This window comes from Chenopodium album, chromosome 27 (genome assembly GCF_948465745.1).
Source record: "Chenopodium album chromosome 27, dcCheAlbu1.1, whole genome shotgun sequence".
Taxonomy (NCBI): Eukaryota; Viridiplantae; Streptophyta; class Magnoliopsida; order Caryophyllales; family Amaranthaceae; genus Chenopodium; species Chenopodium album.
Window position 1 is genome coordinate 17,922,351 of NC_137860.1, and position 13,807 is coordinate 17,936,157.

The following is a 13,807-nucleotide window of genomic DNA, read 5'->3' on the forward strand; positions in this document are numbered from 1 at the left end:
TTTGAGACCTTAGGTGATACATCTTAGGGTCATATAATGTTGTTTGGAACCATATTAGACCCTTATATGTTGTACAAAATAGCAGTGGTAGGCTCCAGTTTACGAAATCGGTGCAAATTTGGAACGGGTAAATTGACCGTTTTAAGGCATATTGGATGGTTCCACCCACTCAATCGAACTCCCGGAGGGTATTAAGAACCATGGTAAACATCTCTACAATTTTTATTTCCAGGCGAAAATAGGTCAAAAAATTCCAAAATTGAAGGCATAATCCACGGTTTTTGAGGAATTTTGAGGTTACCGGGCCTGGTGGTGAAAAGTCTTTAGATTCTAGGGGATACATCTTACGGATATATAATGACGTTTGGAACCATATATGACCCTTATATGTTGTACAAAATACCCGTGGTAGGCTTCAGTTTACGTAATCGGTGCAAATTTGGAACGAGTAAATTGACCGTTTAAAGGCATATTGGATGGTTCCACTCGCTCAATTGGACTCCCGGAGGGTATTAGGAACCATGGTAAAAATCTCTGCAGTTTACTAAATCGGTGCATATTTGGAATGGGTGAATTAACTTGATGAGTGACATTTATGGCACTTATTTGGTCCCTTTTTGGATGATTTCTATTTCATTTTATCTCTCTTTTCTTTAGTTTTCCTTAGTTTTATTCTTGTTTTCTTCATTTTATGCTTTTTGTAGTTAGTTTCTCTATTTCATGCTTTTTCTAGTTTACTTGTTATTTTTCTCTTTTACTTGCTTTTAATCATTTGTTTGTAGGTGGTAATTGATCGTCCAAGAATTCCCGAGCTTCCTCTCTATGAGCTTTCATTGTTTTCATGCCTAAAGATGGTGCAAGAAGCTTCAAGTCAAAGGTGGATCCAAGAGGCAAGCTTCAAGGCTTTGTATATGCCTTCTTCATGGCTTATACTTTTCAAAAAATTCAAGAAAGTTTCTGCCTACTTTGTCCTCCATCATCATCATCTAGGATGTGTGCACCGCTTGAGCTAGGACGAAGAGAAGAAAGGGGAAAAGACCCAGAAATGTGCGGGCGCACCAAGGTGGTGTGCGGCCGCACATTGGTCGGGTGCGGCCGCACACCTGGTGCGTGCGGGCGCACCAATCTGGGTGTGTCCCGTGCGCACCATTCTCTCTCCTCCGAGCGCCCGCACCTACGAGGGTCTATTTTTGGGCGACAATACCGACCTCCTCTTTGTATATATAGTTATTTCTTCCTATTTTTAGGAAGAAGTTTTTAGATTAAATATCGTAGTTAGTTTTTGGGAGAATTTTAGAGAGAGAAACTCAAGAACTTCAGAGAGAGAAACTCATGATTTTTGGTGATTGCTCAAGAATTCCTCATTGTTATTGATCTTTAGATCAAAGTTTTGTAAGGATCTTCTTCTTGATTTCAATACAAGTTTGATTCTAGTTGATTTCATTTGTTTTCCATGTTATTGATGATTGATTGAAGCTTGTTTGATGATTGACTGTAGTTTAATTGATTTTTGATTGATTGTTGGTTTAATCTTTGATTTCAATTATGTTGATGATGAAATTGATGATTGTTGTAGTTTTGATCTTGATTCCTATGGCTAGTGAGTAGTTTTCTAGCTAGGGAAATGGTGAAGCATGTTTGAGTGATGGATTAGAGTAATTTGGGGATAATTGATGGAGTTGATGATATGATTAAATTTGGTTGATAATTCATGTGCATGTGTGTGATTAATTGAAGTTTGGCCATCTTTGATTATTGCACTAGATTGCATTGTGAGCTTGCTATGATACGGACCATTGATTAGTAATTTGCAATTTCACGATTGAGGTGCTTTGTCACGTTCCCTGGGTAGTGTTTAGCGTAGTTGACGCTAGTTAGACCTCTAGGTGAACTATCTTGGTATGCTCTTTTGGATACATGATGATCTTCCTTCATATCACTTGACTTAGTCTGTTTGACCTCCCAAATTACCATTTTCCATTACGATTACATGTGAATCCATTGCCCTAGTGTCTTTAGATTTATTCCATACAAGTTCTTGCATCATTTAGCTCTAGCTCTAATTTCTTTCATAGACCCCCTTTACTTGACTTCGAAATAGCTTGACTTAGGCATTGTGCATTCGACCTCCATTCCTTTGGGTTTGACCTTGACTTACTACTACACTAAATAGGGGTTTGTTAAGTTACAAATTTTGTTTGATTGGGTAGGGTGGTAGCCCAACGACCTACCGTTCTCCTTTCCATCATAACTGTTTTAAGGCATATTGGATGGTTCCACCCACTCAATTGGACTCCCGGAGGGTATTAGGAACCATGGTAAACATCTCGGCAATTATTATTTCCGGGCGAAAAAGTTCAAAAAATTCCAAAATTGAAGGCTATAATCCACGCTTTTTGAGAAATTTTGAGGTTACAGGGCCCGATGGGGAAAAGTCTTGAGACCCTAGGGGATACATCTTAGGGTCATATAATGCCGTTTGGAACCATATATGACCATTATATCTTGCCAAAAATGTCCGTGGTAGGCTTGAGGTCACGATATCGGTGCAAGTTGGGAACAAATAAATTGACTGTTTAAAGGCATATTGGATGGTTGGACCCACCCAAATACACTCCCAAGGTGTATTAGGGTCCATGGTAAGCATCTTGGCATTTTTTATTTCCGGGCGAAAAAGGGTCAAAAAATTCCAGAATTGAAGGCTATAATCCACGCTTTTTGAGGAATTTTGAGGTTACGGGGCACGGTGGCGAAAAGTCTTGAGACCTTAGGGGATACATCTTAGGGTTATATAATGACGTTTGGAACCATATATGACCCTTATATGTTGCACAAAATAGCCGTGGTAGGCTTCAATTTACGAAATCGGTGCAAATTTGGAACGGGTAAATTGACCGTTTTAAGGCATATTGGATGGTTAAACCCACTCAATTGGACTCTTGGAGGGTATTAGGAACCATGGTAAACATCTCAGCAATTTTTATTTCCGGGCGAAAAAAGGTCAAAAAATTCCAAAATTGAAGGCTAATCCACGCTTTTTAAGGAATTTTGAGGTTACGGGGTCCGGTGGCGAAAAGTCTTGATACCCTAGGGGATACATCTTAGGGTCTTATAATGACGTTTGGAACCATATATGACCATTATATGTTGCCATGAATGTCTGTGGTAGGCTTGTGGTTACAATATCAAAGCAAATTTGGAACTGGTAAATTGAATGTTTAAAGGCATATTGGATGGTTGGACCCAACCAAATAGACTCCCAGGGTGTATTAGGGTCCACACTAAGCATCTCGGCATATTGTATTTCCGGGCGAAAAAAGGTCAAAAAATTCCAAAATTGAAGGCTAATCCACGCTTTTTAAGGAATTTTGAGGTTACGGGGCCCGGTGGCGAAAAGTCTTCAGACCTTAGGGGATACATCTTAGGGTCATATAATGACGTTTGGAACCATATATGTCCCTTATATGTTGTACAAAATAGCCGTGGTAGGCTTCAGTTTACGAAATTGGTGCAAATTTGGAACAGGTAAATTGACCGTTTTAAGGCATATTGGCTGGTTCTACCCACTGAATTGGACTCCCGGAGTGTATTAGAAACCATGGTAAACATCTCGGAAATTTTTATTTTTAGGCGAAAAAAGGTCAAAAAATTCCAAAATTGAAGGCTATAATTAGGGATGTAAGTGGGGCGGGTCTAGTAGGAGACCCGCCCCATCCCCGCCCCAATGGTGTGGGGATGGGTCTAGCTTTGGCGGGTGGCGGGGCGGGGATGGGTCTAAAATCCGTGCGCGCCATGGGTGATGGCGCGGGGGTATACTGATGATTCTAATTTTTATATATTTTATTCCCCGTCCCATGGTCATATTTGTGCTAATTTGAGCTCTACGGAGCTATTTTTATTACTAATATACGTTTTCTAGTGTCTTTGTAGAGTTGGTATTATTTTGTAGGAATCTGCAGATTTATGACGATTCCCGAGCTTATTAAACCACTATGAAGATATTGGAGAGGGATCGTATTTTTATGACCGTATATTTAAAGCTCAAGGCCGTGCTAAATAAATTTAGTTCGGTGAATAAGGGCTCGATTTTAGTGATTGAGGTCCAACGTTCCCCAAAAAATTACGAACCAAGGTCATTGAGAAATGGGGCTCAACTTAACAAGATCCAACTCAAAGCCCAAGTCCCACAAGAGAAGTCTTAATTATATACTCCTAGACTCTAGTGTAGCTATCTATCCCTACACCCCCACCCCTAAACAATATATAAACAAACCCTACAACCCCATTTTCTATAATTGTGTAGTAACTAAATAGTAACCACACTTTTTACCCACCTATAGATTAAAAAAAAAAAATTCAAATCATCATTTCATTTCATTTTCTCTCTCTTTACCCATTTTCTCTTTCTAAACCCATTAATCTATTTTTTCAAACCCAAAATTTCTACGAATTTGAGGCAAATTATCAATAAAAATTGTTCAATCACTACAAAAATCAAAAAAACAAGATTGAAATTCGAAAGAATAAGTGGTTTTGTTCGTATTTAGTTCAAAAAAGAGTATGAAACCTAGGTTTTACTAAAAAAATTTTTGTTGTGATTGTATTTCAAAACAATTATTGAAACATCAACTGCGGAAATGCATGATGTAAGTATAAACTATAGTTTTAGTAAATTTTGTTCAAACACTAGTAAATCAAATCATTACATTCTTCATTTTTTTTTGTACAACAAAGAAAACAGTTCCAAAAAAGGAAAACAAAGATTCTTGAATAATGTAAGTATTAATAAAATTAGTTCGTAGTGAAATTTTTCTTTTGATGAATGTTCATTTCCATTTTGATAAATGCTCATTTATACATTAGTATACTATCATTCACATTTTTTTTTTCCGAAAAACTCTCATTTAATTAATACAAATGCTCATTCAATTCATATGTATTTAATAATTTATAGTCGTTTGTGTAATATGTTCATTTTTTCATAGTTTGAAGTGGAGAATTATTTTGATGAATGTTCGTTTTTATTTTGGTAAATGTTCAATCACATAAAAATACATGGTCATTCACAATTTCACATATTAACATATGATTATTAGAAGATCAAAGGTGTTTGATGAATTTCATTTTTATTGCAGTACGAAGAAGGAAATAGTTTTAGAAAAGAACATAAAAAATCTTGAGAAAAGTAAGCATTAATTAAACTAGTTCGTAGTGGGTTTTTTATTTAATAAATTTTCTTTTCCATTTTGATAGATGTTCATTTATATATTATTATACAATCATTCACATGTTAATAGATGATTAATACAAATGTTTATATATATATATATATATATATATATATATATATAATTTTTGGGGATATAAAATTTCTATTTGATTTTAATAAGAAGGAAGTAAACTTTTTTTTTCCCCCAAAGTATTATTACAAATCACATCCTTCAAAAGCAAACATTTAAAAGGAAATAATTTTTTTTCCCAAAGTATATATAATGTTCATATATTTTTTGACGACTTATATAATATTCATATTAGGAAAACAATATGTTAATAAACAAAAAACTAAATATTCATAACAACTTGAATTTGTGGTTGAGCATTTACAATTGTCGACTTTGAACCATTATTCAGTAACTATATATATTAGAATATTTAGACACTATCAATTGAAAACTGTACCAAAGCTAAACATTCAGTTCTTGTATCAAGTTTCTCATAAGACATAAGATTTCTACACTTATTATCTTTCTAACAATCCTCATTAGAACAAATATATTTTTCATAGAAAATGAGTCATCCCTTTGCCTCTTACTACTCCCAACTCAGATCCAAAACCTTTCATAAACACATACTCATTATACATTTCATATGCATCATCTTCAGAAGGAAATTGTTTTCTCCAAAAACAAACTGACTTGCTTCTTCAAAAATAACAGCATTCTCTTTTTTACACTGCAATAATTAAACATGTAACAAATGAACACATATAATAGCAATAATGGTTAGTCACAATAATGCATTTGATCAATTACAGGTAAATTACCATATGTAAAAATATATATGATCATCTATAGTTACATAACTGAACATTATTTATGAAACTAAAAAACATTGATAGTCATTAAAAGTCACATGTACAACTTATAAATAGACATTTATAATTGCATAAACACAAACATTTATAATTGCATAATCGAACATTATTATAAATAGACAAAATAACAAATTTTAAAATATGTTCACTTGTTAAAATATGTATGAGCGTCTTTAAAAGAATAAAAATCATTGAAATTCACTTTTACAACATTTATATTCAAAAACAACTACAATAAACCTATAGTTACCTACTGAAAACATACATTAAACATAAATGAACATTGGATGATGGAAATGTTCACTATCGTGTTTAGGAAACAATTACATGTAATAGTATAGCTGTATGGAAATGCATTATTATTGTAATTAAATTGAATTTATTTTATATTGGAAATTATTTTTAACAACTCTTTATTTATATAAATACAATTCTAAGACGTATGTATTTGCATACATCTTACTATAAAACTTACACATAGCTCTTGAAATGAACATTTAATGGTACAAAAATGAATATATGTTGAAACACGAATAAACAAAAATGTACATTGGATGATGCAATACTTCTAATAATAAAAATGATTTAAACGCAGTAATCCATATAAATAAATAAATTTGCTCTCATTTTTATTGATAAAAAAACTCTTAAAATGCAATTCATAAAATGTACTTCGTATTAGTTTGAACAAAAACTCCTTATTATAAAATTGAACATCCAATGATTTATAAATGAACATGTACCAATATAGAAATGAACATATTATAAAAATTTACAAATTATTCATAAATTAAAAGGGACGGGGGCGGGGCACGCGCGGAGGGGTGGGAGGTGCAAGCAATGTTCCCTGCCGTAGAGTCTAGGTAAAAATTTGTAGAGAAGTCTAGCTCGCTGCTATGATTGATGGGCCCGGTCGGGCAATAGCTGGCCCGATCGTATACGCTGGTATTTTGGTGAATCATAGTGGGCTATGTTATTTAGGCCCACTTGATTGTTGTTATGTCGGTGGGTATTGTTATAAGAGGGGTAGAGTAGTATGTAGTTAAGGAGGTTAGCTTATTACTTTTTTTTTTAATTTTTAGTTTAATATTTCCGTAACTTCATTCAGCTAGGATTTTAGTGGAATCTTTTATGCTTATTAGTTTTCTAAGTTGACTTTAGTTTTTTAGTTTCTTTAATCCTTGAGTCTTTAATTTATTGTTTTCGTATTACTCGTAGTTCGTCACTTTGCAATTTCTTCGGATATAGTTTTACTCTTATTTCTTTGTTTGGTTTAGTTTTAGTTTTTTTTATTGCTTTCATATTAGTTTTAATATTATTGCTTTTATTTATGTTTTTTTTTTAATCACTTTAACTAGTTTAGTTTTAATTATGTGTGAGTAGTTTTCTTTCTAGGGTTTGTGGGGATCCATAAATAATATGAGGGGTAATTTATTATTATAGATTGTCAATGCTAGATTAGTTTCCTATTGATTGATTCAATACTATGCAATTAGATTAGCGCTGGTTTAATTTTATGAGTTACGCAATATTGATTCGTGATTCGAGAGATGAGAATTAATATTAAGGCCTAGTTTCAGTAGGCAATTTAATTTATAAATAGTTAAGTCGAGATTCGAGAGATGAGGTTTAATACCGGTAAATTAACTCTGTGATTGTAATACGTAGCGAAAGCCCTTTATGATCTGATTATTTGATACATTGATGATTGATTTGTTGGGGTTTGGTGAGTCCGACTCACCGCAGAAACAACCCCTTCCCGAAGAACCACTCGCAATAATTAAAATCACAAAGCATAAATAAATATTTACAAAGAAGAGATAACGAATCTTACCCTTGAAGCGAGCTTCGCCCAAAACTCGGGGCTCTTACTTGAAAGCTAGCACGTCAAGTGCCGCGCCTCCGACGGTATCCACCCACAAATGTGCGAACACAACTTTAAGGTCTACTACCTTGGGGTTAGCAAGGTCCGACCCAAACCCGAGTGTTATGTGAGTTTAAGAGTTTTCCCAAAAATTATGGAATGCTCTTTTTTTAACTCCCACTCAAGCACTTTACTCCAAATCCCAAGGTTGGTATTTATAGAAGGAAGTATGAGTGGGAATTTCTATCCCATCAATGTGGGATCATGAAATTCCACAAATTAATTTAAAGCTAAATTAAATTAAAATTGCAAACTAATAATAAATCTACAAGTGGCACCACCATGTGAGATGGGTTGGTGAGGACCACATGGAGAGTAGGGGACCATACTTGCTCCCCACTCAATACTCTCCTTGTGCCACATGTCCTCTCCCACTTACTCCCATATTCCAAGCTTCCCCTTATTTATGGCCCAATGGCCCAAGTCAAGTCACGAGCCAAGCCCGAGCCCGGCCCGCACCCGGCCCAAACTTGGCCCGCAGCCAGCCCGCACCTGGCCCAAGCCCAGCCCGCACTTGACCCGAGCCCAGCCCGCACCTGCTGCTGCTGCGGTTTGGTGCGGCTGCGGCTGCTGCTGTGCCTAGCCGCGGCTGGCCGGGGCTGCTAGCACGGTGTGCTAGCTCGTCTTTCCCCTAGTATTCGGATGCTCGGGGCACTCCGATGCTAGGGGTATTTTCGGGAATATGGTCGATTTATTATTATTTTGCTCGTCTCGTCTTTTATCATTTTAGACTCGACTTCCGACGATCGGTTTCGACGCTCTAAGCTCGAATTACCGACGTTTAAATATTTAACACTCAGGCGACAAATTAATTTCTTCCGATTAATTCGTCGAGTAGGTTCGCATATATTTGCTTGGGTGTGGCCCGAAGGGTTCAGTCAAGATTAAGCTGTAATACTAATTATATTAATATTACTGATCACTTAACCTTACTGAATATATTAGCTTTCTAATAATTCTGAACCCGCTATCAGAATAATACACTTGTTCGAAGGACACCATTCCTTTCAATCTCCCACTTGTCCTTCCGGACAAGTGTGCATTTAATGTATAGCCCTTATCCTATGTCTCTTCATGTCTCTTCATGAACTACAAAGTAAGATTACTAGTCATCTTTGTTACGTCCAGAAGTGTTTCTCGAAATCCGAGTTTGACCGTCAATAAGCAGATGATTTCTAAAATCCATCTGAGCACGGCCATGCATTTTTCACAGTCTCGCTCTTCGAGAGGCCTTGTAAACAACAAGACATGTTCCCTATTGTTAGTAGGGGGACATTTTCAGTCTTGTAATGTAGCTTCTCTTACTAAGAGGACTCACCCGCCCGATATCCGTCTTTATAATCCCCAATTACGGCAGGCGTTTGGCGGATACCAAAACGGACCAGTACTCAAACAAGAGATCTCCCACTACTCATGGTCAAAGGAAAAGAGTTCTGATAGTAATAATGAGAAAATACTTATGACGATTTTTAATCTCTTAAAGCATCCTCATAGGTCTGTCCAGTATGGTTCTAAACCAATACCTGTGCAAATGATTTGTATCCTCATAGCACAAGAAACGGTGCTACAAATCATACTACACACTAATCTCTGATGGTCATTATTCGTCCACAAAATACGACCTTGATTAGGGATAATTTTCGATTAAAATATTCAACATTCACTTAATAGGTGTTTCTTTATCCAAGCCATTGACTTGATACCCTATTTTGAATATTTATTAAAATCGAATGGACTCATTATTTAATTCTAAACCACAATTAAATAGAGACGGAGTGATTTAAATTGCATGAAAATTTTAATTACTCCAAAACTGAATGGTTCATCATGGTGCTTTACATCAACATTGTTCAAAATTTGATTAAAACACTATAAATGTAATTCAAAGCCAGTTCGCAACATGCTTGATTCCCATTGCCTCAATGTGTTTGTTGTGCTTCACTTGAGACAGAAGTTTAGTAAGTGGATCGGCTACATTGTCATCCGTTCCAACTTTACAAATTCTGATTTCATCTTCTGACTTCCATTCCTGAGTCATGTGAAATCGCCTCTGGACATGTTTGACCTTCTGATGTTCTCGTGGCTCTCTAGCCTGAGCAATAGCTCCATTGTTGTCATAATAGAGGTCTATTGGACCCTTGATCGAGGGTACAACACCAAGTTCATCAATGAACTTGCGAATCCAAACTGCCTCCTTGGCTGCCTCAGATGCTGCCAAGTACTCGGCTTCAGTTGTAGAATCAGCAGTTGTCCTTTGCTTTGCACTCTTCCAACTAAACGCTCCTCCATTGAGACAGAATATGTATCCTGATTGTGACTTGAAGTCATCTCTGTCTGCTTGGAAGCTCGCGTCGGTATATCCCTCAACAACCAATTCAACTTTACCACCATAGACCAGGAATTTATCCTTGTTCCTTTTCAGGTATTTCAGGATATTCTTGGCCGCAGTCCAATGCGCCTCTCCTGGGTCTGATTGGTATCGGCTTGTAGCACTCAAGGCATACGATACATCCGGCCTAGTACATATCATGGCATACATGATCGATCCGATAAGCGAAGCATACGAAATTCGACTCATCCTTTCTCGCTCATCAGGTGTCCTTGGACACTGCTTCTTGCTTAAGGTTACGCCATGTGACATGGGCAGGTGCCCTCTTTTGGCTCCTTCCATTTGGAATCGAGCCAGTACCTTATCGATATAAGTACTCTGACTCATTCCAATCATCCTTTTTGATCTATCCCTATAGATCTTGATGCCTAATATGTACTGAGCTTCTCCCAAGTCTTTCATTGAAAAACATTTCCCGAGCCAAGTCTTTACAGACTCCAGCAATGGAATGCTATTTCCAATGAGCAAAATGTCATCGACATATAAGACTAGGAAGGCGATGTCACTCCATCTGACCTTCTTGTAGACACAAGACTCATCTGGATTCTTGATAAAACCAAACTTACTGATGGCTTCATCAAATCGCAGATTCCAACTTCTGCTTGCTTGCTTTAGTCCATAAATGGACTTCTTAAGCTTGCATACCTTCTTAGGATTATTCTGGTCGACAAAACCTTCAGGCTGTGTCATATACACAGTTTCTTCCAAAATCCCATCCCATTGAGGAAGGCAGTTTTGACGTCCATCTGCCATATTTCATAATTGTAATACGCAGCAATCGCTAGAAGAATTCGAACGGACTTAAGCGTGGCAACTGGAGAAAAGGTTTCATCATAATCAATGCCGTGAATTTGCCTATAACCTTTTGCTACCAGCCTTGCTTTGTAAATAAATACATTTCCATCTTTGTCGGTTTTCATCTTGAAAATCCATTTACATCCGATAGGTGTGTAACCTACGGGTAAATCAACCAAGTCCCATACTTGATTTTCAAACATGGAGTCCATTTCGGATTTCATGGCCTCTTGCCATTTTGCAGAGTCAGGGCTCGTCATAGCTTGCTTGTAGGTTGCCGGCTCATCTCCATCCACTACTCGGATGTCCTGATCTTCGGTTAATACAACCCCGAGATATCTGTCAGGTTGAGATCTTGGCCGAGTCGACCTACGTAGGGTAATGGACTGAGCATTTGCATTGTCAGTTTGACCAACGTCAACAGCTGCTTGGTAAGCACTTTGATTGTCAATTTGACCTTGTTGCACGTCCTCTCGAACTTCGTCGAGTTCGATTTTCCTCCCACTTGTCATTTTGGAGAGATGCTCCTTCTCCAAAAAGACACCATCACGAGCAACAAACACTTTCTTCTCGAATTTGTTGTAGAAGTAATACCCTTTGGTTTCTTTTGGATAACCCACAAAGTAAACCTTATCAGATTTTGGATGAAGTTTGTCAGAAATGAGTTTCTTGACATATGCTTCGCATCCCCAAATCTTGAGAAAAGACAACCTTGGCGGTTTATTAGTCCATAATTCATATGGAGTCTTTTCCATTGCTTTTGACGGAGCACGATTCAGTGTGAGTGCCGCAGTTAAAAGTGCATGTCCCCAGAAAGAGATTGGAAGTTCACTAAGACCCATAGTCGATCGAACCATGTCTAACAGGGTTCAATTCCTCCTTTCAGATACTCCATTCCACTGAGGAGTTCCCGAAGGTGTCAACTCTGAAAGTATTCCATGTTCTTTCAGATGGTCATCAAACTCTTGGCTCAAATATTCGCCACCTCGATCTGATCGAAGTGCCTTGATTTTCTTGCCAAGTTGGTTTTCAACTTCTCTCTGAAATTCTTTGAATTTATCAAACGATTCAGATTTGTGCGACATTAGATATACATAACCATATCTACTAAAGTCATCCGTGAAGGTTATGAAATACCGATAACCATTTCTTGCGGGTGTACTCATTGGTCCACATACATCGGTGTGTATAAGTCCCAATAAGTCACCGGCCCTTTCTCCTAACTTGGAGAATGGTTGCTTTATCATCTTGCCTAATAAACATCCATCGCAATTCTCAACGGATTCTAAATCAAATGAGTCAAGAATACCTTCTTGTAGAAGTTTCTTGATGCGTTTGATGTTAATGTGACCAAGGCGACAATGCCACAAGTAAGTTTGACTAGACTGTGTAGTCTTAGCTTTCTTTGTATTGGTATCAAACATTTGTCTAAAAACACATGAAAGTGTCATTCCATAAATATGTTCAAGACATCAAAAAGGTCTCGATTTGATGAAAATGACGTCCAACGTCGGAAATACATCAAAAGTATGGTAGATAAAACTAAATAAGTTCTACTTCTTTAGAAAAAACATGAGATTTACAAGTTTCTCTTGGATAGATCACTTCCATCCTACTTGTGAACTCGATTCCTCTTGAAAAAGCACCGCTCACTTGGTTCCTGTAAAAGGAATATATTGTGAGACAATTTTCCGGTATCTAATACCATAAAAAATGCTTATATTCAAGTGTATAAGATGATACCTGAGGTTGAGGTTACTTTTCCTTTCGCCTCATCATCCAGATACATGCCGCATTCTCTTTTGTAGTGTCCGGGGTTACCACAATAGAAGCAGCGCATCTTCCTTTTGCCTTTGAACTCCTTCCTCCTTGGTCTAAGGACAAATTTAGCCATCTTGCAAGAATAGGTCTTTTGAAGATCTTGGATGACTTCCCTCAAGGACAGTGTATCCCTATTGGCGGTGAGACGCATCTTAAGTCCCACGTACCCCGAGTGAAGAGAGCTAAGAAGCATGTGAGCCGCTTACTCGTCTTCCACTGGTTTGCCAATTAGCTCCGGATGGTTGAATAACCTTGTCATGTTAATTACATGAGCTTGAAGTGGAATGCTGGGCCTAAGTCTCGCATTGTAGACCTTTCCCCATACCTCTTGTCTTTCTTTCGAGAGACAACCTTCTTGCGGTGGCTTGATCCTCATTTTGGAGAGTGACCTTGTCACATCCTCCACATGACCATCATAATTGCCCCTAGCACTCTTGGTGACCCTCATATTGACAACATCCTCAAGAGCTTTGAGCATCATGTCCGGAAAATAGCCGGAGAAAACCCTTCTCCAATGATCCGGAATGGAGTTTGCCATGAGTTTGGAAACTCTCTTGCCATCTATACTCCATTCTTCATGAGCTTCATCACTCATGATCCCTTTCGATTAGAAACTCGGGATCGGAGTGTCCAAGATATGCTCTAGGTAGCAATTCCTGAGAGTCTTTCGGAGTTCATCTTCCCATTCCTTGAAGTTCACCAAATTGAGCAAAAATGGTAACTTCTCGGGAAGTTCCGGGTACATAAGGTCCTTGTTACCAGTTGAAGACATGATTCTACAATT